Raw genomic sequence first — 26,563 nt, forward strand, 5'->3', positions numbered from 1 at the left:
ATTTTATCCTATGTTTGTCATCACAGAATCTTCTCACTCCTAAAGGAAGGCCTACTAGAGGAAGTGCTTTTGGCCCAGATCCTTGCAACAATTTATTAGGTGATTTAGATGCAGAAGAACAGATGAAGTTATCAAGCAGTTGTGTAGTAGAAAATTGATTTCTAGGGATATATGATGCGAACTGCTTCAAGAAGGCTTTTGAAGTAGGGTAGGGATCCTTCTCCATGATGGGAATTTGGAGGACTGGAGATGAAACTGCTGAGCTGAAAGATTAAGTTTCTGAAAACACTTAATATTTATATTAATCTGAGATATTTTCCCTGTCAGCATCACCTCACCATGTGCAGCTTCTTGAAGCAGTTCCTCTCCTATCTCTACCTATTTATTCTTCAAGCTATTTCTAACCACAAGCTGCCAAAGCAAAAGGTTTTCAACTTGCAGCCACATCACAGAGAGGTCCCTTTACCTCAAACCTTGCTCGGTGCTCAGAAGGTAATTTTTCTCCCTGCTAAAACCACATACAACATCACTCATCCTGAAGCCTTTTAATCAGAAGCAGGTGTTTACATAGATTCTGCTACCGAGTTTGCTTGTAAGAGTAAGGACAAGACCTCTAAACAAGAGATTCCCTTCTATCTTCCTTATTCTTCCCAGGGCTATGTTTTCCATTGAACTTGTATCTAGAGTTGATGTACCTTGTGAGTCTTCCAAGACTGAATATCCATACAGATAACATGAAGGGTTTGCCTTCTTCTCTTAAAAGAGCTTTTGAGTCTTTCTGACTGTAGAAGGTGTTGAGATTAGGGCTATGGGGTACAATCCTCTCCATTTAACTCTTCGTTACACATACCATTACTGAGATGAAGATACTGAGCTGAAGTCTTTGTTGCATTTTTCCATTATGAAAGGGTAGTAGCAAGAAAACGCCTGCTGCAAATTGCTGGATGAGAAAAAATTTGTTACCACTTTTTCTCGTGTGGAGCTTCACCTTTGGATCCTTAACAGTCTGAATGTAGACTCCACTGAAATATGTGCTCCCTGTTCCAATGTGATCGATCTCTCTGTGATGTTCCTTTGTGAGACCCGTGGGTTTATTAGGATGAATACAGTTGAACAAAGACTTTTCCTGGCTATATGGGCATCCTCTCCTAGAACTGATGCAGTTTGTAGTGGCAAAAAGGTGCTTTTGACAGTTGAGCTTTCATGAATTCCTGTATGTAACTGCATCTGTCCACTTTTGCAAGTGGGAAATGTCATAAAAATGTCATTAAAATATCACAGTGTTAACTGACTTCACTATGTTGACAAAGACTTTCAAGTGTATACTGGAGATAATCCAAATCAGAATCAACTAAATCCAAATCAGAATGAAGATAACCATTTTCTTCGAGAGAAAGAGGAATAATTTGGGTGTGTATTAATCCAAAAACTTTCATAGTTTTTTGTTTGTTTGTTTCTTTAGGAAATATGATACACAATCACTTGCACTAATGAAAAGCACTTAATTTATCATTTTATTAGAAACTTTCAAGATGTCCATAAAGTAGAATTCAGCAAAGTAGAAATATCCCACTGGCAATTTATACAGATTCAAGATGTTGGCATCCCTGCTACATTTGGTTATTTTCTTTACACAGAAAAACTTGTTTTGGCTTTCAGGCATGTTCAGACAGGTAAAACATTTTGTGTTAGTTTTTAATGGTCTTCTGCATTCTGAAGGCAGCAGATTTTCAATTCACACGTTCCTGCTCATTTATAGTCATCCAATCTCTCAAGACTTTTTTATCATTTCAAACAATTCAAATGTAGCAGTGTTCTAATGCCATCTACTCTACATTCCAGAGTCAGTTGAATCAGTAAGATGCAAGCAGTAATGTTTAATATCCCTTCACAGAGTTATGCCTTGAACCTCCTGTCCAATCTCATTTCCATTTAAATGAATGTCAGTTTTCCTGAGTCCCCTGCAGAATCAGATACTTTGCTAGTCAAAATTAAACTATAAATATGAGGTTCATCTGTGGTGTGGCTCAATAAGGGCATATCTGTAGTTGCTGAAAACTTAACAACCACCCTGTATCTGCTTTGGGGCGACATCTCTTCAGACTGGCTCCAGTCTGATTACGTGGACTGAAGTCCTCCATTTGTAGTTGCAGTCCTGAGCTGCATCTTCCAGTTCACTGTCATATGAATGAATCCAGTTTGTGAGCTCTCAAAGTGCTTTCTCGTGCAAATTTCTAAAAATTGTAGTAAGTGGAAAGGATCAGGAGATTCATTTTGGAAGTGCACTTATGGTCTTGACTAAATTGCTGATCTAGACCCACTATTAGGATTCTATCACTGAAGGCGGTAAAGGACCTCCACAAGCTGTATCAGAAATATCTCTGCTATGTGAAATGTGATTTGGATATTTAGTTAACAGTTCTGTTTTGAGAATGCAGCTGTATCTAGGAAGATGGGTTTCCACACTTGCATTTTATTAGGTTTGTATCTCTGGGAGTTATGTCCCAGAATTCAGAAGAGAAGAGCACTATTCACAGATCCCCAATTCTTTAGGTAGATGGGTTACACCTGCACTTCCTGTTCTCTGCCATCACTTTCACAAGGACTTTGTGTCCGGAATTTTGCATAAACAGAAGAACTGAAGCACAAGAAGCCAGTGCTCTCTGTACATCCTCACGGGAAGCATTTGGCTGTATAAGAACTGAAACGTGCATAAAAGCCCCATGCTACAGCTTTATGTGACATTTGTGTGACTAGGACAGGTGTGTATGACTTGTATATGACAAACTCTGTAGCATATTATCTAGAGACATTTTTCTTACAGAAGTAGTTACTGATAAGAAAAATTATGTTTGAATATATTTATTTATTTATTGTAATGCTAAGCCACTTTTACTATAAGAAATTAAGACATGCAGTTAGATTATTTAGTCTTCAGTTTTGCTTTCTTGCCTGTGGAACTTTTCAGCCTTGAAACCTTCAGGGTAAGGTAAAAATCTGACATTTTTCACTAATCTTCTGATAGAAAAAGTTAACAGTTTCGAGGTAAGTAGCTCCATCTTAAGCTGTTCAGTTTTGCAGAACAACAGTTTGCTTACTGCTTTGACAAAGGTTACATCAGCCATATAAAGACTGCAGGCCTGCTGAAGGAGCTGACCTTTTTGTTGTTGCTGTTTGGTTGCAGTTGTTTAGCTCTGTATTTTGCAACTATATTTTTTATTAAGTTGTTCTGCTAGCAATATCTAGATTGACAGTATATTTCCTCCCTGCCACTGTTCTCATAGCTACAACTACTGATCTTCTAATTTGTTTGTTTGTTTGTTTTTAATGCAAATAGTTTTCTGTAACTCCACTTCAGTATTTAACTGTACTTAACTGTATTTAAGTCTACTTCTTGTTGTGCCAGAAGTATTATATAACAGTACAACAAAGACTAGAGAGGACCAGATTTGTGAAGGGTCTTAAAAGGACTTCAAAACATGTTTTTGATGTGGTAATTCAGAGGAATTTAGTGTAGAAATATGAAAGAGAGCATTTGAACAGTATTCCCCCTTATGCTAGAAGAAGGAGAGAAAGGGAAAAAATGAGTCTGAAGACAGAAAGCCCTGGGAGAAGAGACTGCCATCATTCAGGCTACTGGTGGGTGAGAGTTAAAGCAATGAAAGGAAAGTGAAAAAGTTTGATCTTACAGGTGTCCTGCAAGAGGAAGCTGCACATCCTTGATAAAGCCTGCTTGTGTAGATTGGCATTGTGTCAGAGACAACACCCGCGTTAGAGTGAGAGTAGGAAGAACAGCTTTGCTCAAAGGAGGAGGTAGAAGGGAAGGAAAAATGAGAGGTTTTGTTTTGCTATGTTATACTAGTGGAAGCAGTGAAACATTTTAAAGAATGTTGCAGAAGAATATACCAAGAAGTGTAGCTGCATGTCAGAAAATGAAACTATCTTCCCATTTTAGGAGAAGAGACCTCCACAGATTAGTCCAAACTAACATTGTGGAGACTCTAAGGTCTCGTGACTAGGAAGATTTCGTTCCAGAACAAGATGTGCATTGTGGGAGTGCAAAGCAGCAGAATGCTCTGGATGTTAAATGCTTGTGTATGGCTGAAAGGAAAAAAAGGGAAAGAGGAACTTGGGGTATATTAGTGTGTACGACTGGATCAATTCACAATAATTCCCAGAAGGAGTTAAACATTTTCTGGGGTTAAAGTGAATCAGAATCTGCACACCGTGTGCTGGAAATTCCCTAAATGATTTCAGTGGTCATTAAGAAAAGGGAAATGGTTCTTTTCTGAGTAGGAGATGGTAGGAGACAGAGGAGTAGACACCAAAACAGAGTCATGGCTGAGTATTTATAATTCAGCTGACTCTGTCCCCACATTGCAGGATTACTGCCAGCTGAGAAGAGGACAGACTTTCCCAATGGCTTTGTCTGTTGAAAAAGGGTGTTTTTTTTTTACTAATGGCTGACTTCTAACACAATGGATTTAGATAGTTACAGTTCTGTTAGGAATCCTATGTGCAGTTACTTACAGCATGGACACATATAGGTAAAACTGGTGACAAAAGTGCTCTGCTGATAAATGGAGCTTCATCTCTTCTGTAGTCACCTTATTCCCACTGAAATACTGGATTGTTTATTTAAGAGAGGGACTACATTTTATATAGTTGATAGTTGTAGCATATTATTACCAATGTTGTTGGTTTTGTTCAGTTCAGTAATACTGCAATTTAGTTTAACTAACACAAGTACTATGTTTAGATCTATATTTTCCAGTCATGATTTAGTGACTTTTCAGCTTATAGTCTGTAGGCCTCAGCAAGACCATGAAATATTTCTGAAGGACCAGAGAAAAATAACAAAAAGTTATCAGTGGGCTTAAATTGAAAATGTATGTTTGCATCTACATGGAAACTTTTTAGAGATCTGCAAGTAAAAGAGTTTATGAACTCTGTGACATAGAGGAACCTACTGATTTTCTTTGTATAGCTTTTCTTATAAGTACCATTTGCCTCCAGCCAAGATGTTGTCATCATTCCCCAGTCCCTATCTGGCTGTAAGATTTCCGCTGTTTTGAGAAGAAGTAAAAAGCATCTGTCCAAAGTTAGTACCCACATTTTTCTCCACCAAACCAATGGCAAAATTTGCTTTTGGTGCAGCAGGTAGAGGACGAAGACCTCAGGAGTGCTGGTGTTATTCAACTCACTTTCCCAACCTCAGTGTTTCCCCAGCCCTGCTTGTATTCCTCCCCATGGTTGCTTTCCTAGTAATTCCTCCTTGATCTTATGGCTAGATGATTTTTTTTCACTCTTTTTTAATGCAACCATAAAGTTTCTAGACAGCACTCTACTCACCCATCCACCCTGTCTCTGGTGTTAAAGATGTCTGAGGTCTCATAGAAAATTCCTCTACAAATGAAGATCTTCTCAGTATTGGTTTTGCTTCACAGCAAATGTTCTGGTCATGATATCACTTTATACGCACAGTGCAGATTACTGTCAACTTAGAATAACTGCATTGCTGACTGCCCTGCTATGGTTCAACCTTCCAGAGGTTGCAGAGGATTTCTTTACTACTGGTTTATGGGAATGCATTGTAGTTTATGCTACTTAACTATATATGTTGAGAGCAAAATTCTGCTTTGTACTGAATACTTGTGAATATGCAGAGCTCTTTGAGTGCTTTGGAATGGAAATGATGGCGGTGGGTACAGAATTTAAAGCAAATCCGGTGTGCAATTAAACAGAAACCCACAGCAGTAGCTGCTGGACTGAGCTCACCATGTAGTTTCCAAACAAGCTGACAGCAGTAGGAATCGTGGTTTATAAAAAGCTGCCAGCAGTGCTGAGCTGGTGAAGAGAAAGAGGAAGCTGCAACGGGAAAGAGAAAAAAAAGCACAACCAAAGGCAACTTCACTTCTCTGCCTTTACTGTTTTTAAATAGATTTGGCTCTAAGTTGCTGGTGATAGTGCTGTGAAGAACAGTGATAACCTCACAAACTGAGAGCCCAACAATATTTATCCCTTTCTGAACACCACCTGCAAATTGGCTCCCAGTTCTAAGGGACTTCTGTGTATTTTTATGCATACATGTGAGAATTTGTGTATGAATATAAGTATGAATATTATACACCACGTTACCAAAGCTATTGCTCAATAACATGCCAGTAAATAGGAGTTTACTAGAACAGCTTCTGGCATTTTACTCCTCCTTTGCACAGTATGATGAGCTAGCTTCTTGAGCTTGTTTCCTGTTGTTGCCGTCCACTTCAGGCTGTGGATTTCACTTTATTCCTCTTGACCTAGGAAAAGTGAAATATTGCTTCTCATCCTCAAACTACCAGTAGCAGGAAATCATCTGAGGCACTATTGACTGAATCATCTTGTATTGGGCGTTAGGACTATGGGAAGGTGCTCTTGAAGAGTTCAGCTACGGACGGGGGCACAGAGTGACTGCTTTCACATTGGGAAGGAGGTCTAGCTGATCAGAGGTTCTCTATCCAGAAGGCAAGCCTCCTGTTAGGTTATAACTTGGGTCGTATTACAAGTGCTAAGCCAGGCAATAGAAGATATGCTGCACCAGAGGGAGGGTGTAACTGGATAGCTGAACCCAGGAAGCAGAGAGGAAAATAATGTGAGAGAAGCCGATGATTAAAATTAGCTGGATTAGAGATTCCTTTACTTTGTGTCGCAGCTTTGATTCATTGTATTTTAGCTGAGATGCATTAACTTTTTGTAGATCTAGTCAGAAGAATTTAGGAAGAAGAAAACACTGCAGAGGAAAAGACCTTTGGGATTCCACAGGTTAATCTTGTGTTGCATTTTATAGTTGGCTCCCTGAAAGAAGGACCTGGTAGAGATCCTCTTGCAGGTTCGTTGCTCTGAATCTGAACACAGAGAATGACAATGAAAACCAAACAAAGGTGCCACAAAGTGTTTCAGTAGCTCTGCTAATCCCCGGAACAAGGCTGCCAGGGGCACACCCTAGAAGAATTGGGCATGATCCTTGAGGATAAACTGAGGTGATGTTTAATCTGCCCTGGCTGTACCATTAAACCCACATTGTTGCAGTATGGGTCACAACACTAGCCAAGCCTCCTCTGCATGTGGGCAGCAAAGGGCAGTAGCAGAACACATGAATCCTGTGACTTCCCTGGCAGCTAGAATGCTGATCACAATTATAAAGGGTTGTCTAAGTACCAAACTTTATAATAATCATTTATTACCTTTTATCATTGACTTTTTGGTGCCAAACCTACTAGCACATTTTTTTTGTAGTGCCTAAGATAGTTGTATATACCAAGGTATTTTCAGTTCTGTTGTACGAGCCATTTACATTTAGCAAATAGCAATGAGTGGGATCTGCAGTGCTTTTTTTTTTTTTTCTTCTCTCTCTGAAATATGTGAACATCAAATCTTCAAGAGAGACAAGGCGAAAATTATTTCTCTTCACAAGTTATCTCCTGACAATGAAAGGATGGCCTAATCAATATGTATTCTTCCTCAGAATCTCTGTCAGAGAACATTCCCCATTTCTTCCCATTCCAATTTTGCATGAGGTCAGAGAAGACAAGCATTTTCCTCATGGTCACCATGTGTAGCTGTGGAGAGACACTGTGTAGCTCCTTTTCCATCCAACAAATACACTTAGTTCTTTTGCAGCGTGCACAAGTGAGGGATCACTCCCACTTAGTTTCTGCTATCATGGAAAGAAAGTTTCCTAAGTATTTTTCTGTTTATTCTCATGATCTAATCAATTCATAGATCAAACTGGATGCAGCTATTGTAGTTAGTCATAAAACCATGATTCCTGAGACAAGACTAGTGAACAGATCCTCAACACCTTTATGGTCATTAAAGGGTCCCATCAAAGGGAATAGATCTGCTTTCAAAGACACAAGGACAAATTTTTCATCTTGACCCCAAAGCACTATACCTGGAAACCCAGTGTTGGGAACATCTCTGGTAAAAGATGCTTAACTGGAGTAAAAACCATAAATTAGGAAGCCATTATCATGCTGCAGAAAGAAACACCTCGTCCGGAGAATTTGTCTTGATCCTAGGGCATTTTTCTCACAAATCCTGTCAGCCAGTAGGGCCTCCCTCTTTTTTTAGCGTTTTAGCATACTCCAATGAGGCTAAAACTGTTTTCTCAGCATGTCTTAGAAGTATTACATTTGCATTACATTACTGTGTGACCTGACAGGCAGATTGAATGCCAGATTTGAGAGACATTTATTCTAGAGTCTGTAGTGAGGACTCCACTGGTCATTTTCCTAGCAGTCAGAAATTGCTAATTTGTCGTTATGGAATCTATTTGGAATCAATGTCAACAAAACATCTGAAGTGGTTTTAAAGTGACTATGTAATTCTGCTGTTTCTGATTCTTCAATTTTTGTGTGCATGGATCTCCAAGCCACTTTCTTCCTTCACGTGTTATATGCCTTTTACCAGTGAGATGTTGGCTTTGTTGTGGAACAAAGTGGCTGTTAGGATTAGGTTCTACTTTTCTTTATTTTCCTTCCAGCTGCATGAGGATAAAGGGCACACATTCTGCACAACACCATCTATTAAAAAATATAAGGCCTCTCACACATACACATGCACCACAAGTAGGATCTGCATTCACCAGCCTTGCACAGGTGAGGAATTTTCTTTCTTTCTTAAAACAGAGCCTCTCCTGCTCTGGCCACTGATAAATCCAGAGAAGACATATCTCTGCATTTTGTGTGTATTTTTCAGGGGAGCATGTTTACTGTCTTTGGACTGGACCAGAAGTGCAAGGAATTTCAGGGAAGTATTTCTTCAGTCATTTTTCCCCTTGGTCCAGTTCCCTCAAATTGCACATAAAACCGTTCATAAAATAATCAGAAATACTTTGCAACAGTTTATTGCTGAGTTTTGCTACTTCTTGCATATTTTGCAATGGTCTTGGCCATATCTATCTCCAGCATATGCTTATGCTCACACATATGTTCATAGAAGGGAATCAAAGAGTTTTAATCCATGCTAGGAAAGATTTATATTTTTTAATAGTTTCTTACAGATCATATTACCTGTTCTCCCAGTTTGATTAGGAAAGAAACCTGAAGAGAAAGAGCAAAAACAAGATGAAGACAAGGACTTTCATTTTTAAAAGTAGTAGTATCTTTGTATGGGTCTCCTACATTAGCACAAACTCTTTCTCTTCCACATTCCCTATCTTTCTATCCATATTTGTAAACTTACACATTTAATATTCACACACGGTCTTGGTCCTGAGCAAAGAGGTTATCTGCGAAGTGAGAACTGGACCCTGAATTCCTAACTATCTCCTTCTGAGTTGTCATCCAGCCCTGCAACTTCTCACAAATATGTTGTTTTATACAGTGGTATGAATTTGTTAAATTCTGGGAAATTCTGTCACCGCAACTTTTCCTCTTTAACAGACTTTAGATATATCTAACTGATAGCTACAGGCTCAAGCTTGTATTCATGCCCATACCACTTGACCATCTAAAGTGAAAACACTAGTGTTATGTCAAAGGACAAGACTGCAGATCCAGAGCAGACGCTGATGATGCCTGTCTCTATGGGAAAGAACAAGATGCCAGATTGTCCAAGACTGTATATGCACAATTTCCTTAGAAGTCCCACATCCCACACTTTGCTAGTGCAGTCCACATTGATGTTCATCGGTCTGTATTTATCAAGCCTTGAAGAAGAGAGGATCAGGATTGCTTTTAGTTAACTTATTCATTGTCCTCTGCCAGAGCTCAAACCATGGACACAGTGCATCATCTGTAACCATAATGCAATTCAGAGGCTCTTTCTGTAAAAGCCTGCTGTTATTTCATGTATGTTCGTGCTGCTGATAATCAGTGGATAAACAACTTTCATAACAGCATTGCAACCCCCCTCCCTGCCTCCACCTAGCAGTCTGGCAGTTGACTTGATGGTTAGCCACGGACTCGTAGCAGTCTTGGGTAGCCAGACAGCAGCCACTATGGTCAGTATGGGCTCTGTCGCTCATGGGGTGTGGTTCCAAAGGACAGGGCAAGCTTATCACACAGGTCTGTGAAGGTCTGCTTCCTCATGAAGGAGTTTTGGAGCCACTGCTGGACATTAGTAACTGCAAAGTGATGTGATTTGATCCCCTGTGTCAGTTGAGTTGCAGAAAACACTGTTTCGGTTCCAGTAAACACTGTTGTACATTTTGCGAAAGTTAGTGTCGTTCACCATGTTGTCCAAAACTGGTGTGTCTAGCATTTTACCACCCTCCACGTCTTTTAGTGTTGCTTTTCCTCCCATGTTCCAAGACCTGTCTCTCCACACTACTTCTTCAGTTTGTGAACACCTCAGCTGAGGTTAGAAGGAATTGCCCTGCAGGAGCAATGGTAGCTCCATAGTTCTACAAAATTAGCAGTATGCCAGACACGCAAAGATGTATGTGATTGAGGTCTGCAGTAATTCTAGTTTTAAAGCCAGGAAGGAAAAATAAGTTATCTTATAATGCATCATACACGGATTCTCAGAAGGCTTTTTCTCAGTGCTATGTAGGGAAACTGGGATGTGCCCTTTCTTATCCTAGCGTTTCAGATGCAAAACCCTGTAATGATACTGCTAAACAAGCTTGATGAGATTTTCAGAAAAGAATGGGGATAAAGAAATGGGCATATGAAGGTAGAGCCACTGAGCCAGAAAAGGAAGATATCTAAGAGTTTGTCCTAATTCCTTGCATTTTCCAGCAGAGCCAACATCTTTATCCTATGGACTGGGAACTCAGAATCCCCACACTTTAGCTCAGAGAGCTTCAGATTAAATCAGTGAGTGAAAATAGGAGAAAGTGAAACAAATGCAGTGCAGGGAGAGGAACCCAAGCTCTTTCGTATTCACTTCTCTGTGAAAAGACTCAGGGCAGGCCCATGGGAAGAGTTCAGAAAGCAAGGGGACATTCATCTGCATTAAATATTTGTGTAAAATACAGTCTAAGATTACAGAGGACCAGGCAAGAGCAGGAGGGTATGGAAATCCAGGAAGTGGAAAATGTTGTGCAAGTGTTTGGGAATATTTTAGATGATGTAGCATATGGTCCAGCTAGACCTTTAAAAGCAGAGGTGTTAGCATGCAGGCAGTAGAATACAAAGGGCATTCTCTATTATGTGTATTAAATGCATCCAGCACAACCTAAATATTTGGCAGTCATTTGGATTGAACATATGGTCACTTTGAGGCATGAGATTTACAGTAAGCTCAAGGAGTAACAGAGCGATTTGTTTTAAATAGTAGTCTCTGTTCCTCTCTGGTCTGGCCCCAAATGTCAGGGCCACACATAGCTCCCTGGCAGGGTCCCACACATCCTGCCTTCTGACACTGCTCCTTTCAGCCTTGAGAGAGGCCTTTTAGGCTTCTATTTTCTCACCGTCTCCTTTTCATTTTGTATAGTTATTATTTCCATAATGTAGACCTGGGCTGCTTTGGGGCATGGTGATGAAGACAAAGCAATGAATTGAGGTGTTAATTGTGAAACTGTCTGGAGCAGGCTGGGGAGCTTGGATCTCAATTGAAATGGACTAAAAAAGGTCATGTTAGTTTGCCAAAAAAGTCTAGTGCTGTGACGGATAAATTAAAGTATAGAGGAAAACCTAATATTCAATTCAGTGAGCTTAGTGCATGGTAAAATGCACACCGCCTTGTCTATGCAAGATTTCTCAAGCATATTTATTAGCATGTGTTAGCTAACAGGTGTTAGCCTCAAATTTCTAGACAATCTAGGGGCCAATGTGAGTCTGGAGTCACAGTGCAGTATGAGTTTAACTTTTCTCTTCTCTTCTCTTCTCTTCTCTAATTGGAGTAGACAATGTCTCATATCAATATGAAAATTTTAATAATAACACTTCAGGAAAGGTGTAACAGGATAGATTTATTCTACATCCTTAATACTACATCAGAGGATTTATTTTTTTTTTAATTTAGTATCCTTGAACCCTCCAATGGTTTGAATGTTTATTGGCCAAAAGTCTGTGTAAAGACAGTTGTGTGTTTCAGTAACAACCTTCCTGTCCATCCACTGTTACTGACTTGTGTTTTTTTTAAAAGCCCCATGATGCTTCATGTTTTTCATATTAAATATATATATATATTTCTTGCTCTTATTATAGAGAATGGGTTGTTTCTCTAAGAATGGAAGATAAAGTGAACAGAAAAAAAGTCTTTTCCAAGACTTTTACGATTTTTGTACAAGTCTCATGACCTGCTGTGGTCTGGCTCTTGACTTCTGACTGTTTGGCGCTCTGGGCATTCCCCAGCCTCTTTGTAGTGCTCAAGCAGGTAGCCCAGCACCACCAGATGTAGAGTTCCAACTCTGGAAAGATTCGGGATTTTTCTGTAAGGATGGGATGGTGATTCATTCTGAGCTCTCACAAGACAATCATGCAGCTGCCCCTGTTTCAAAATCAGCAGCCCCGCCAGCTCGTCTCCATCAGCCTTGAGAAAACAGGAAGCACAACGGCCACCACAGGAAGTGGTGCGCTCTTACACCCACCCCAAAAAACTTAGCTACTGAACCTATTGCAAAATGTTAACAGAACACTGCAGGGTACACAGAGAAAGAGAGGAGAAATCTGCTGACCTTTGGGTGCCTCTGCAGTTCCTGGCTTCAGTTTCTCAGGCCTATAGCTTAACTCAGTCATCAACATGTCCAGTGTTTGATAGTCATAGCAACTTAAATCCCCTGTAGTAGAGTAGGATGCTCTTACCAGAATGTGAAGATTTCTTCTGAACTATTTTGTTTCATCCCCAACATTTGTACAGAAGCACTGTAAGAGGCTTCTTGTCTGGAGGGCTGACAGACAAAGATAGAAATAGAGAAGATGGAGAGGACCGTGTTTTGTTCATCATGATTAACTATGTACTCATTTCCTTGGTACCATGGAAGAAAGGGTGTTTTAGGGTGGAGATGTGTATGTATGTCTTGTGATTCGGATGTTTTTCATATTAAATATGAAAAAGTGTTTCTCACTCTCCTGGTTGCAAAGAAAGGAGTGAACCATAACATTGCAGAGAATAGACAGGCCTTCTATATATAAAGGAGGAGCACAATAATTTGCTCTGAGTAGGAAACACCATTTCTTGGGTGTGCTACATGGAATACAGAACCAGAAATGGCTGCAAGAGAAGAACAGGGTATTCCACAACAGGCAGAAGAGATGAGATACGATACGCGAAAGGATTTTGAATTTTGAGAAGGTTTTTTATTGTGATAGTGTTCTAAAAATGATCTTGAAAATTTCTTCTGCAAAAACAAATGCAAGCTTTTGTGCTGGTTGATGGGAAAAACAAATTTTAGTGGGAACTTTTAAAATCAAAAAGCAGAATTTTCAAATTAAAGAAACTGCTGCAAAATAAGTTCAATAATGGATGGCAGGAGAGGGTTAGGAATGGAAGATGGTGCTAGCTATTGAAACTAGATGTAGACATTACTTTTCTGCCAAATGCTTAATTTGTCCAATAAATGGGAAAATGGGGATCTGATCCTGGAAACTAAAGTATTTGTAAATTCTTGTTAAATCCTCTGAATTCTTTAGGCCAAACGATTGAAGCTGTTGAAAGCTGAAATTTTTTGTTCAATCAAAATTTAACAACATTTGAAGTGAAAAAAAGTATTTAATTTTGATTTGAAAGAAATGTTTCATTCAATTAATAATTAAGTACTGGGGGATTTCAATTTTAGTAAGAAAATTTTTTAAATGATTTAGGATGAAAATGAATTTGCCAGACTTCATGTTATTTTCTTTATTCTTTCTTTCTTTCTTTCTTTCCTTTTTTTTTTTTTTTTTTTTTTAATTTAGCCAGGAAAAGTCAGTTAATCCCACAATTCTAACCAAACAGAGAAAAAAGTTCAGATTCCTAAAATCCAGTCTTCAGCAGTACTGAAAGACAAAGAATATTAAGAGCTACATTGCAGAAGTGCTGAAAGTCCTACACAGAAAGTGAATGTAGATTTGAAGGCAGTGTCATCAGAACATTAGAGAAATATCCCTAGGAAGCTGGCTTGGTTTTACTCAAACAGCAGACTTACACACAGATCTTTAAGCAGGCTTGCTTTCTTGTTAGAGACAAATATCCTATTTAGCAGAGTGGATAAATGCTTATATCTCTTTGTTAGCATTAGCTCCCAAATGTCTTTCTTGTCTGCCACATTTTAATTGATCTTATTCTATGGTGAATGGAAATGCAGCTGTACCAAAAATAAATTAAATATTTTACCTGCTTCTGTTCCTATGGGGACTCCTCTTTCTAGATTTCTGCTCTCCAGATTGCTTGAGAATGGAATTTTTTACTTTTAGCACAGCTTACTTTTGAAAATACTTAATCTGAGGAGAAAACATCATAATACTTCATTTTGAAGTAACTCATTGTATACAGATTGTTTCCGTTTTGCACAGTCATTCAGCGGGCAACTTCAGTTTGTCTTGTAACTCCCCTCATTACGTTAGCTCTCTTAACAGCACACGCTTCGGAATTTTTCTAAAGCTCACAACTGTTTTTTTTTTCCTGCCATGAAATGCATTTTCATTTCAAGTATGCACAGAGATTAGCAACATGCTTAGTTCCAATATTAATATGTCCATATTCTCTTCATTTTGGTCTAACATCTCTCTTCCTGAAGGTTATGCTGTCAGTTGGCTATTTTGACAGTTCTACAAATATTAATAAATCATGAAATTTACTGGACATATTACTGCTGTGCTCTTTTCTCCCGATAACTAGGACAGTTATCTTTTTCTTTTGGTGGCAAACTAGCCAAAATTTATGTCTTATCCTAGCCAGTATTACTGACCACTTTTTTTTGTGTTTGGTAAAATCTTCCAGTTCACACACTTGTCACAAATTTTCCATGGAGGTGTTAATTAATTATTTTTATGTGGACAAACTAGCACATCCTTTAGCTCTAAGATATATCTTACTACTCTGCATCCACACAGAAAAGTAACTAGCGCACTTAAAATCTGGGGTCTATATCAAATTCTGTCCCTTTGGGAATATTGTGCATACACTTGAAATTGGACTTCTGGGACTCCATATCATGACTTCTGGGGCTCCATGTAAATGTAAAAAAATAGCCTGTCCTGAGCATGGAGGAGATCCTTATTGTGCCTGTTGATGTGAATATCCATTCTGGAAAGGAAACGTTCAAAAATAAACTATTCCAGCAGTTCTTCACCAGTTACTTCATTAAGCTTTGACCACAACTCCCAACTTTCTTCCAGATGTTTTCCAGAGGCCTGATATTCATCTCAACCTATTTCTAGCCTAGCTTAACATTTATGGAGACTGTTTTTCTCTTTTTGGCCTGTCCAAAGTGAGTATTATTAACTTCAGCAGATAAAAATGTAAGTTCTGAGAAGAAAAAATCACAAATTATCATTAATTTTCATTACACTCACATGCAGTGTAGATGAAGAGGGACACCATGGATTTTAGTCCTCTCAAACTTTGTTTAAGACTTGTTAGACTAGATCATGCTCTCTGAAATTTGTACCTTGTTAGTGGTTTAATATGCAGTATGAAAATAATCAAATGTGTTAGGCAAGAAATAGAAGGGAATGGGTACATTTTATGCAAATGTACTCAAAAAGTGTTCAGGACTAGTGACTTCTAAGTGTTTAGGAAGCTATGAGGTTGCTGTAGTCAGACTTTTTTGGGGCCTCTCAGTAGAGAAAGCATTGATTGGTTGGATTTAACACAACACTTTACAAGTTAAGCAGGTACAAAATTGCTTTAAGGATAGAAAAATCTCCCTCTGTGAACAAAGGCATAACTTTTGCTAAACTTTGTCATGTGGGTAAAACTGTGAAAATGGAAAGCAGTCTTTAAAATGTGGACATAATCAGTGTTCTTTAAGACCCAAATCTGCCCTGAAAGAGGCTAAGCTAGTTACATTTGAGTCTGTTTCTTTCAGTTCTTTCTTACTACTTACTTACTGTGCACTTAGTCACATGGTCTAAAATTTTGGGTAGACCTTTGCGGTGCCAGGAGTTGGACTTGATGATCCTTATGGGTTTGGGATATTCTATGATTCTATGATTCTACTATTTCTTCAGAGAGAACTTTTTCAAACTGCCGTGCTGCTATAATCTCTCCTGCCTATGACTCTGCCTGGGCAGTCACTGAGCTTGCTCCTCTAGCTTTTCTTTCAGCTTTTGCTGCTGAGACTATAGAAGATGATCCTCAGGTAAGGATCAGAAATGCATAGCAACAGAAAGTATCATTTCTCCACTAGCCACTCTATAACATAAATTTCTTAATTCAGAACAATGTGTTTTGATTTCTTTCTTTACCTTTTTACTGCTTGAAGCAAATGTTTTGGCTTTACCTTAACAAAATCTGTATCTAAAATCTGAAAATTATGTCTTTTGAATGACAGAGGGTTTCTACATACCAATTCCATTCTGTTTCCTCCAAATCTACTTAAAGGGAATGATTTCCTTATGCCAGGAATTATGTGACAGAGCTAGAGCTATGGTCAGGATAGAGCTGAATTCAAAGGAAGAACAGATATTTGTTTCCCTTCTTTGTGAACATTTTAACAATTTTAGCCCTATTTAAAATTATTCTTGTTCCCAGATTTCAATTATGCAGATGTTTACAGTAATTTTTCCCTTTGAGCGGACAGCTTGAGTCTGAATCAGATGACAGAATGATCGGACAAGGTTGCCCAAGGACAATGTTTGTTCTGCTCTGGGCATTGCTAAGGAAATGGCTGAAGCTCCCAAAGAGGTGCCTGGTAAACCCACGCTTGCTTATTCTATACCTTCAGGAACATCCCAACTTTCCTTACTGCATAAAGCTTCAGAAGATCAGGTAGAAACTCTTTTTTACAATTGGTTAAAGACCACGTTGAGGAGATCAGCTCAGATATTCTCTGTTTTTTTCAGTCCTTCCTGTCTTTTATATTTTTCTTATTATTTGCCACTGAAGAGTTAGAGATTGATTTTGTTGAGGCTTCTTCCAGAACCGTTAGTTTCAGTCTTTAGCCTTCAGAAATATCAGTCTCAGTCTCTTTGACTATGCACAAAGAAGCTGGGCTTAATTTAGGATTTACATTTCCTAGGAGGAAAAACAATTAGAATCGTAGAAGGCTTGCTTGGAGGGGAAAAGAAAAAGTTAAAGTAACCAGACCATTTCTACCCTGCATTTGTCCCAGTTGGTGATAAGCTTGACTGTATCTCTCCCCCACCCATGCAAACATGGAGCTTTGTTTCTGTATGTCACAAATGGCATGATTTTGCATTTCTGCCTGCCTACTGGTTTGGGTGAAGTAAAGCAGTGGAGCTTTGCAGAGCAGGACAGCTGGGTGAACTGCTCATTGCTGTCTGATTCTTTCTCTTTCGAAGTGAGTTGCACTAGTTCTTGAGGGAAGGAAGGAGAAGATGGTAGTTTTGCAAAAACATGCTCAGTGACACTTCTATTCTGTGGCAACCTTGGAATTTCCCAGAAGGCTTTTGTTTCTTGCAGCTCCTCTGATATATTTCTTCTCCAGTTTCTTTCCTAAGTCTCTAAGCCCTACACAAACTTGGTCACTCTCTGTAAGTAATACAATGGAAAACTAACCTTTGACCCATCCAGACCCTTTGGAATATCAGGGCAGCAATAACTCCAAAAAGAAGTGGAGGTAGGGCTGCTTCTTGCCTCTGGTGGATGGATTTTATCAGAATAGGTAGTGCTGATTTGTATCACTAAGCCACACCAAGGTTATACAAAGAGCAGCAAAGCCCCAGGAGCATAACAGTCGGTCTGCTCTTAACCTCAACTTTTATCTCTCACAGCCAGCTTCCTTCCCACACCACAAGCACCACGTGTTATTTTACATTGAAGCAACACTCAGCAGCTGAGGTCTATTTGCCCATAGAATGGAAGGGGAAAAAGCAGATGACATGAACACCAGATGGGTGGACAGCACAAGGACTGACAATTATGGAGCAATGCTCCTACAAACCAGTGCAAAACCACTACATGCTGCTGTCTGTGAGCTTTGGCATGATGTGGCTGGGCTCTTCATCAGCCCTTTCTTTTTGTCTTGAGCTGTTACCTTCACCTGTAGGTGATGAGCAGTGAATGTGACTAACAACTACTGAATGAAATGAGAGAAATCTGAAGAAATCGGGGTAATAACACCTGCTTCAGTCTGCTGGAAGGCACCCATGACTAAAACCAGTGCCACCCTGTGCCCCAGGGGGATATATTCATGGTAACTGGAGGGCAGTGGTAGCTCCCATAAGACTCCATCACTAAAAGGTCACATCACCCTCCTCTTGATTTGAAATTTGTTGAACCCTACAGATAAGTAGGGAAGCTGATTGTACTCTTTTGTGCACTTCCTGTAAATCATCTCTACAGCAGGAAGAGTGGTGCTTACTGCAGTTCATGAAGAGTGAGGCCTTCTAAAGCCTTTGGCAGGAGATAAATCCCTGGTTGTATGTGCCTGAAAAACAAGCAGGAAACAAAGGAAAACTTAAAGCCCGAGGATAAAAGTCTACCTGAGTAAGAATGCATTAGTGTTTACTGTTGAATTACTAACCAACATGACAGATATTTGCCTGTTGAGGGTTTCATGCTCAATGTGTTACAGAAATTGAAGTAGTATTTCTTACTCCTTATCTCCCTGATCTGTAAAATAAAATTAAAAGCCATTTAAACACATGAGATGGGGTAGACAAAAAAAAAAGAAAAAAAAATCAACGCACTGAGACAGCTGCACAGAGCAGCAGCTGTGACACACACAGGAAATTTGGATGGAAAGAACCATTAGTGCATTGAGACCATCTCCTCGCCTCTTAGCAGGGCCAGCCCCCTTTAGAAAACTTTACAAAAGCAGCTCAGCTCCTTCGTGTCAGATACGAGTGATTTTCAGATTTTGTGCTTCTTTAATAGCCTCTCAGGGAAAAAGCCTTTTCAGAGATCAGTCTCTGCCTCACCTTTTCTTGTGTCCATCATGCAACAGAAACAGGACTATGCTCTGTATTTGATAAACTTGTCAAACTACTATTTCGTTCTGTATTATCCAAATACTGGTTGTTCTTTTGTTGTTCTACAACATGTTCAATTGCATGACAAAGCCCATCCTAGGGTGGGCAGGTGATGACTAGGAACAGCTGTTTTGAAGCCAGTTTGTTGAATGATGGATGTGTGTCTTAAATGTTAGAGAAAATAAATAGCAGGCAAGACCGTACACGCCTCTTGGCCAAAGTGCGGATCTCCCATCAAGCCTCAAATATTACAGTTTTGCTTTGTACATCTGCTTATCCTCTTAGTCCCTTAAGAATTGAGAGTATTACATGGTTGATGAAACACAAGCTCAAATTTTAGAGATTGTGTGGCAAGCCTGCACTTGGGTCATCCCAATTTCCTGCGGATAAACTGACCAATTTCAAATTATTTCCAATGATAAAATCCAAAATAAATATTCCGTATATAGACGAATAAATCTCATGGCCATTCAGTGTCCAAAAATGTTCTATCCAAAATTAAAACTTTTATCCTATTGCAAACTATTAAAGATACTTGATGGATGGTGGGTTGTCCCCCGTCCCTGTCCCCCCTTTTTTTGAAGACCCTTAGCTGGAAAACTACTAATTGCATTGGCAAAATAAGAGATCTGTAGTTTTGTCTGGCTCTTAAGCCTAGTCTGTCACCTTCCTCATCCTGCCAAACACAGAAAACCATGTGTTTTCTGTCAGAGTCCCACAGCAAACCAAGTGGAAAACAAAGAGCTATAAATAACTCCTCCCAAACATGAAAGGTGACTAATCTGCTGCTTCCAATATCACCATCCAAAACCCCCAAGTTTTGCTTTGCCTTTACCTATATTTGTGCTAAAGCCACATTGTTGTGCGCTTTTCCAGACCACCTTTCTCCAGAGGTCCCCTCTCCGACCTCTTTCTCATGCTGTTTAATTTGTTTCTCTTTCAATCCTCAGTGCTTGCAAAAATGTCATGTTAATTAGCTGTCACCTCTCAATTGATTTTGTGGACAGGTAGATTTCATAAAAGAAAATAGAATTACAAATGCTAACTTTGGAGAAGAGTATGATCCACTGTTTGGGGTCTTGTTTGGAATCTAGGATACTGGGTTAATTTTCTGGCTCCTCAGCTCATGAATAGGTCACTTGCATTCTCTGTGTCTTTATTTTCCTTGTCGGTTATGGTGGTGGTGAGAATACATGTTCAGTGCCATTTTTGAAATAAAATACTGTGTCTAAAGAAGAAGTGAATGTTTTGAGGTCTGTTGATAAAAAATGCAATATAAGCCCAAAATGCTACTATCACAAAGCAAAGAGTCAGTTGAAACTGTGCTGCAGAGCTTAAAATCCATACATGTCTGGGGAAAAAAAAAAAAACATGGAAAGATTTCCTCCAGTTGTCACTGCTGTCACTCATCCTTTATCAGTTAGGGGACATGAATCACCCACTCCTTCTTGAATCTCCCCTACATTTAATGGAAATATAGTGCCAAAAGCAGTGTTGTCTTTACTAAGCATGTGCTGAAGATTCCCAAAGGAGGTTCAATGGACTATGACATTATAACCCAGTTCCATAACCTTTGTATTGTAGCAGTACAAAAGAATATTTACTCAATAGAACTGGGATGGATATGCTTGCAACCGTATGATAAATAAAGCACAGGATAAGAAATTTTATGAAGAGTTTAAAGTCTGGTTTTAGCTAACCATTTAGTAATGAATAAGTATTTTAATTTTGTGCTGTATTTTAGTGTGCTATGAGCCAAACAATGACAGTCAGACTGAACAAAAGAGATGATTTAATTTGTTGTTAACAAAGAAATTTTTCACATGACTTAGGTCACACAGTTAAATTAAGTCACTAGCTGTATTTTTAAAATTTATCTTCTTTTTGTCTCCAGTAATTTCTTCTAGAGTTTCTGTCATTTTCCTGTTACATTTGATTTCAAGTTAGGTTACAAGATTTTTCTGGCACAGGTATCATTTCATCTTGAAGCTATTCTCACCATTGCTAAAACAACAATAGCAGCAATAACAATTTGGTAATGTGTTGAAAATCAATGTTGTGTCAAAAACATCATTTCATAATTCTGGAGTGGTTTGTTATTTTGAATTTATTACATATTTTGATAACCCTAGGGTGAGTCATAGTAGGGAAGACTGTCAGTTAATGAAGAACTGAAATCTTTATTGCTTTTCCACATTTTCTTTTTGACTACAGCTTTGTCTTTTTTGTTGGCTAGTTGTAAAATAAGAATTTGGAAAAGAATAGCAGAGGAACAGTATTCCACTGAAAGAGATTACAACTTTAGCTCTTTTCATCTGTGATTTTTCCTAGATTTTTTAAAGTGATGTCACAGTTTTAAATTGAATTTATGCAAAAGATCTATAGGTGTTTTTCTTGATAAATTTACTTAGGCAGTAAAAGTCTGGAAGTTTTCCCTACATACTTTAGCAATCCTATAGGGAGTCTATGCATTAGTTTAAAGTAGGGAAGTTATACCCCACTGGGGTATGGAAATATGAGTCCAAAAAGCATTTATCTGCACATAACAATGTTATATGTTTATGACTTTATATGCAGAAAATGCTGAAGTTTTTGGGTGGCTTGATAATAATCTCTTTCTTTCCTTGTCCTTTGCCAGGCCTCTCAGACTTCCTCTTCGACATAACTTAGCCCTGTTCTCTGCGTATTCTGAATATTTCATTTTTCTGTAACTTCTTCTCTCTGGCCATCAATGACTCCCTGACTATAGCCATGGCTCCCCCTGCCTCTTTCTGCTCTCGCCTACGTTCTTCTTGTTTCTACATTGTCGAATGCTTTCCAAATCCTAGCCCATGCTTCCCTTTATACATAACCTCTCAAAACAGTTCATTAGGAGTCCAGTTACAGTATTGTAAAGGCAAACCACACTTCATCTCCATCTATAAGCTTAGGAATAAAGCCTGTTGTAACTAAGCACCTTAACAAAACATTTTTGCAGTGCAAGTAAGTCCTCTGTGTGGGAGGCCAGCTTTTCTAATGTGCAGTGTATCATCTGAAAAATTCCCTTGGGGCTCTGACCCTGTAGGCAAATGTCTTAGACACTGGTTCCAAGCGGCTTTTCACAGTGAACTGTCCAGACAGTGTCTGCTCAGCAAGGCTGTCTTTGAGCAGGCCAATGCAGGACAGCATCAAATCTTGCTTCACCCAGAGCACCAGCACAGGAGGAGCTAGAACAAAAATCAGTGGCTCCATTTTGACACAAGCAGGAAACAATGAGAGGGAGGGGGCCTTGTTTCTTCAGCATAAATAACATTTTTGTGACTCCCATATCATGATTCAGCAGCTCTGATGTCAATTTACAGTAACAAAGGAGACAGGAGATGGTCTGTGTGGGAAGGAGTGTTGACAAAAGCATCTTGTACAACTTCCTCTGGGCTCCTCAGCTGTGTTATCAGGGGTGGGCAGCTGTGTAGGACAAGCCCAGCATTAGGGGAGCAAAGCCCCAGACTGCTGAGAATAATGGCAATAGCAAGAAATGAGGGAGGTTGATAAGCTTTCAAAGCTTTCACACTCAGAATCTGTGATCTTCGTGGGGCCACTGGCTCTGCCAGCCAGCAGATGAATTTGCTCAGCGTATGTAAACGCTTGTGCTGGAAAAGCTGTGCTGTTTACTGTCCAGAGCATACCCCACTTCTGATGGTGCAAGATCTGTGAAGCTCAAACATAAAGGATGAAAATAAAAATATTGTGGTTCATTAAAACATCTTTAGATCCTTGCAATATTAATATGGGGATCTCTTTCTTTATCCAGATTTTTTGGTTTTGCCAGTTCTATGTTTTCAAATATTTCAAGCTGCCCTAAGATGAAGATAGAAAGCTTATGAAGGAAAGAGAAACTGAGGTTCCACAGCGGCTCTCAGTGCGCCAAGAGTTATGGCTTCTGAGAACACAAAACAAAAGATAAAATACAAAACACGTAGTGTGTGAAGTTGTGAGAAAAAAAGAAAATTGGCAGTACTGTATCACAACTTCCCTCAGCTATCTTTTCTCTACCTGATACTATTGTATCTGATACTGTCCACAGCAAACTACATTAAGATCAGCTTTCTAGACCTCATCTTTGAGGCATGGTTGACTCCTCATTGTCTCCTCCTAAGACTTACTTCGAATCCATCCCTACATAGCCCTTCTTGCCCCAGGCTACTTGGTTCCTTATTCTAATAATTCCTCTTGAGATCTCTGCTAAATTTACTTTTCCGTGCAACATTTCATCACTGACCCATAGCACCAGGAAAACATTGCTCTGTATTGGATTGCTTACGGTGGATGTTGCATATAAGTTGCTGTATTTAAACACTACTTCAAGCTTCTCCGATGACTGTGTGACAATGAATGCCAGCTGAGCTTCAGTGACAATTCTCTTTGCTGTTCTTGTTCTGAATCCTACTCCATAATAATGTCTGCTACTATTTCAGTCTTGCCTGTGGCACTCCCACTATTGCACCAGTCCTGGGCTTCTTTGCCAGCTGGAGAAGAAAAAAAAAAAAAAAGGGCTTCCCCCACCTACTTTCAGGTACCTCGGATGAACTTTGCTATCAGTGGCACCTAGTTTACTGCCAGCTTTATACAGCCTCTGCCGCTATAGACAAACAGAAATGGAAAAACCCTGATCTTAAAGTTTTCTTCCGCCTTTGAGAATGTATTCCATAATGCAGCATGTCAAATTCAAACATAGCAAGAGATGTTCTCCTTGATCTTCTTAGAGAACTGTTTGCACCAGCCTACTGTGAGGTTTTGTATTGTACCCAAAGGGAGACTGTGTAAATTCACCAAAAGTCTGGAAGAAAACTGTAAACCACTGTCTGTAAACCACTGTATAGTTGCGGGCTCCTCATAGGAAGAAAACTGGAGTGGACAAGAATACTTGGACTTAGAATTTGAGTGGTGAATACTAATAATGGATCCTCCTGCATTTAAAAAGTTGGATAATTTAATTCTGGCTCTGCTGGCTTGAGGTGGGTATTATCCAGAATCACACCATTTCTGCTTTGGGGTTCCTTTTGCACTCCATGCATCTTTTCATTATAGGCCCCTGATATTTAACCTGTTCTGCATGCCATGTCTTAGAATGTAAGCACAAATCTTATAACCCTGACAAACAATTGCTACACCATTTAAAGGGTATGTAACACTGTCCACTCTGGAGCTGGCAGCACTCAGGGTGAGTGACAGCATAGGTCTCACTACTTGCAATAGCTGAGAGTGTGAATCTTGGCACTGGAATTCAAAATATGGACCTCACTAGGGAGGGATGTCCATCTCACTCTATGCAGAGGATGAAAGTGTGAATCTTGGTTATGTAGTATTTGTATATCTGAAACACTGATACTGAAACACCTACACAGGGCTCCAGCCTCTCCTCTGTCAACTGAAGGGCAGGAACCATGGTTGGGACTGTACCCTGTATTCACGAAGAACATGTGTTACATTGCAGAAATCAGGGTGCAGTGATTTTCATTACTGAACATTGAAGAACATAAGAAACCCCTCCTCTTGGTCAGAACCCAGCATTAACTACTTCTAGACATAAGATAAAGACTGTGTAACACACACATGCTGATACCCTGCTTGGCAGGGTGATATTGCAGCCTTATTAATAAAGTCTGAAGCCTTAGTGAGGAACAACCTTTACTGGTCTTCTGCTGGAAGTCTAACTTCTGCTAGACTTCCAGCACTATTTGCCGTTCATTGCCATGTGCAAGATATCCCTTCCTTTTCTCGCCTACATTTGTTAATACTAGGTAGAGTACTGTTTCAGGATGAATCTCAGTGAACTTCCATAAATCCTCTTTGGTACATCTGCCACATTTCACTCATCTGGCTCTGGCTGTATCTTACCCAGAGCAGGCCCATCTTTTTCCTTCTTTCTCCAACACAACACTGAAGTCTGCCCAGGTTAACTAGCCCTCATCTGTCACTCCCTCTGTTCCTTACAAGCAATAGTAAACTGCAGTGGGTCAGATGGAGCTCCCAGCTGGAAGTTGTGCATCTGTACGTGGAAGCAGGCTTAAAGGAGTCACTCGGGCTAGTGGACAAACTTGTGGTGCACACAGAGTTAATATGCTGGCAGAAACACTGAGGTTTACATCTGAAAAACCAAACATAAAAATAATATGATGAGTAAGACTAAAATTCCCTGTTCTGAGCTTCCATGGGGCCAGGTCCCCTCCCCCCTCATTCAGGGCTCAGCAGTCACTTCTCCTTTTCTGCTGTGCCTTGCAGAAATGTGTCCTGGGATGAGTCAGAGCAGGACTTCCAGGCAGTAGCATTATTGCATTCGGCTCCCACCAAATAGCAGGCAAAAATGCCTGCTGCTGGGACCTCAGGGCCTCACAGGTCCTTCCACACACTCAAAGGGCTCTCCCTTTGAATCACTTGTTACCTCTTGATACTGTTTTTTTTTTTCTGACTCAGAGGACTGTTGAAAACATGAGGTTGGAAAGGATCTCTGGAGGTCTCTTAGTCCAGTGTCCCACGCAAAGCAGGGCTAGCTTCACATTTACATCAGGTTGCTCAAGGTCATGTCCAGCTGAACTTTGAAAATCTTCAAGAGACACCACAGCAACCCTGGCCACCTCTTCCAGTGCCTGACCACCCTTAACTGGAAGAACTTTAAAAAATCTTCCTGCCCCATCCAGATTCACAGTCTCTCCCTGTCTCTCTGCTTGCCCATGCCCCATCTCTCAGCACTTAACACCTAGTCTTATACATATGTTCCCATCGGATATTTTACGCGCTCTCTCCAGAGGTTTTGCTGAGGCTCTGGTACCTTCCCTTTGCACTATCAGGACACCATTCAGGTTCCACCCTTTTTTTTCAAAAGGGAACTTCTGACTGAACAACAGGAAAAAAATGTTTAAAATGTCCTGGGTACAGAGTGCAGAGAGTGCTATTAGGTGTGAGGAAGTGTCAATTTGGTAAGGCACTCCAGTCCCTTTATTAGCAAGTTTTATGGTGGAAGTTCAGGGGCTAAAATGTCTTCCTAGGAGAGACAACTGTTCCCCCAGCACCTCCTGAGAGTCCTCTCCTTAACCAAGAGCAGATGTTTGCGACATCTCCGTGAGACCCGCAGGGCCTTACTCCCACTGAGGCTGGGCCTGGCTAAAGGAAATTCTCCCACAGCCCCAGAGCGCTGGAGGAGGCTGAGCACCTTCCCTGGGCTGGGGCTGCTCCAGGATGAGGCTTACAACATCTCCTCTTTGTCATCAGAGGGGACTGGTGGTACAGGCACATCGGCCTTGTTCCCAAGCCCGGACGGTGCACAAAGCCTGCTCTGAGCAGTGAATTGCAATGGCAGTGCCAGGTTGCTAGCAAGCGTTCGCCGTATGATGCCATGGGACTCCCCGCTGCCTCAGGAGATTTTCTGAAGGCCACTTGTATTATCACCCTCGGGTTTAATTTCTTGTGCCCGTAGCTCTGTAAGAGATCTGATACAATCTACCGCTTTGTATCCTCTTCTCTGCCCTGATGCTGGTGAAATTCCTTCTTTCCCCACCGAAATATGCTTTAACTCTAAC

General features: G+C 40.0%; 1 protein-coding gene across 2 annotated transcripts in view; it reads left to right on the forward strand.

Moving 5' to 3' along the window:
• SLC39A13 (solute carrier family 39 member 13) overlaps positions 1-26,563 on the forward strand; it is a 54,514-nt gene that overhangs the window by 5,232 nt on the left and 22,719 nt on the right. The gene's annotated exons all lie outside the window — the stretch shown is intronic.

Source organism: Anser anser (genome assembly GCF_964211835.1).
Source record: "Anser anser genome assembly, chromosome: 5".
In the NCBI taxonomy this organism is placed as follows: domain Eukaryota; kingdom Metazoa; phylum Chordata; class Aves; order Anseriformes; family Anatidae; genus Anser; species Anser anser.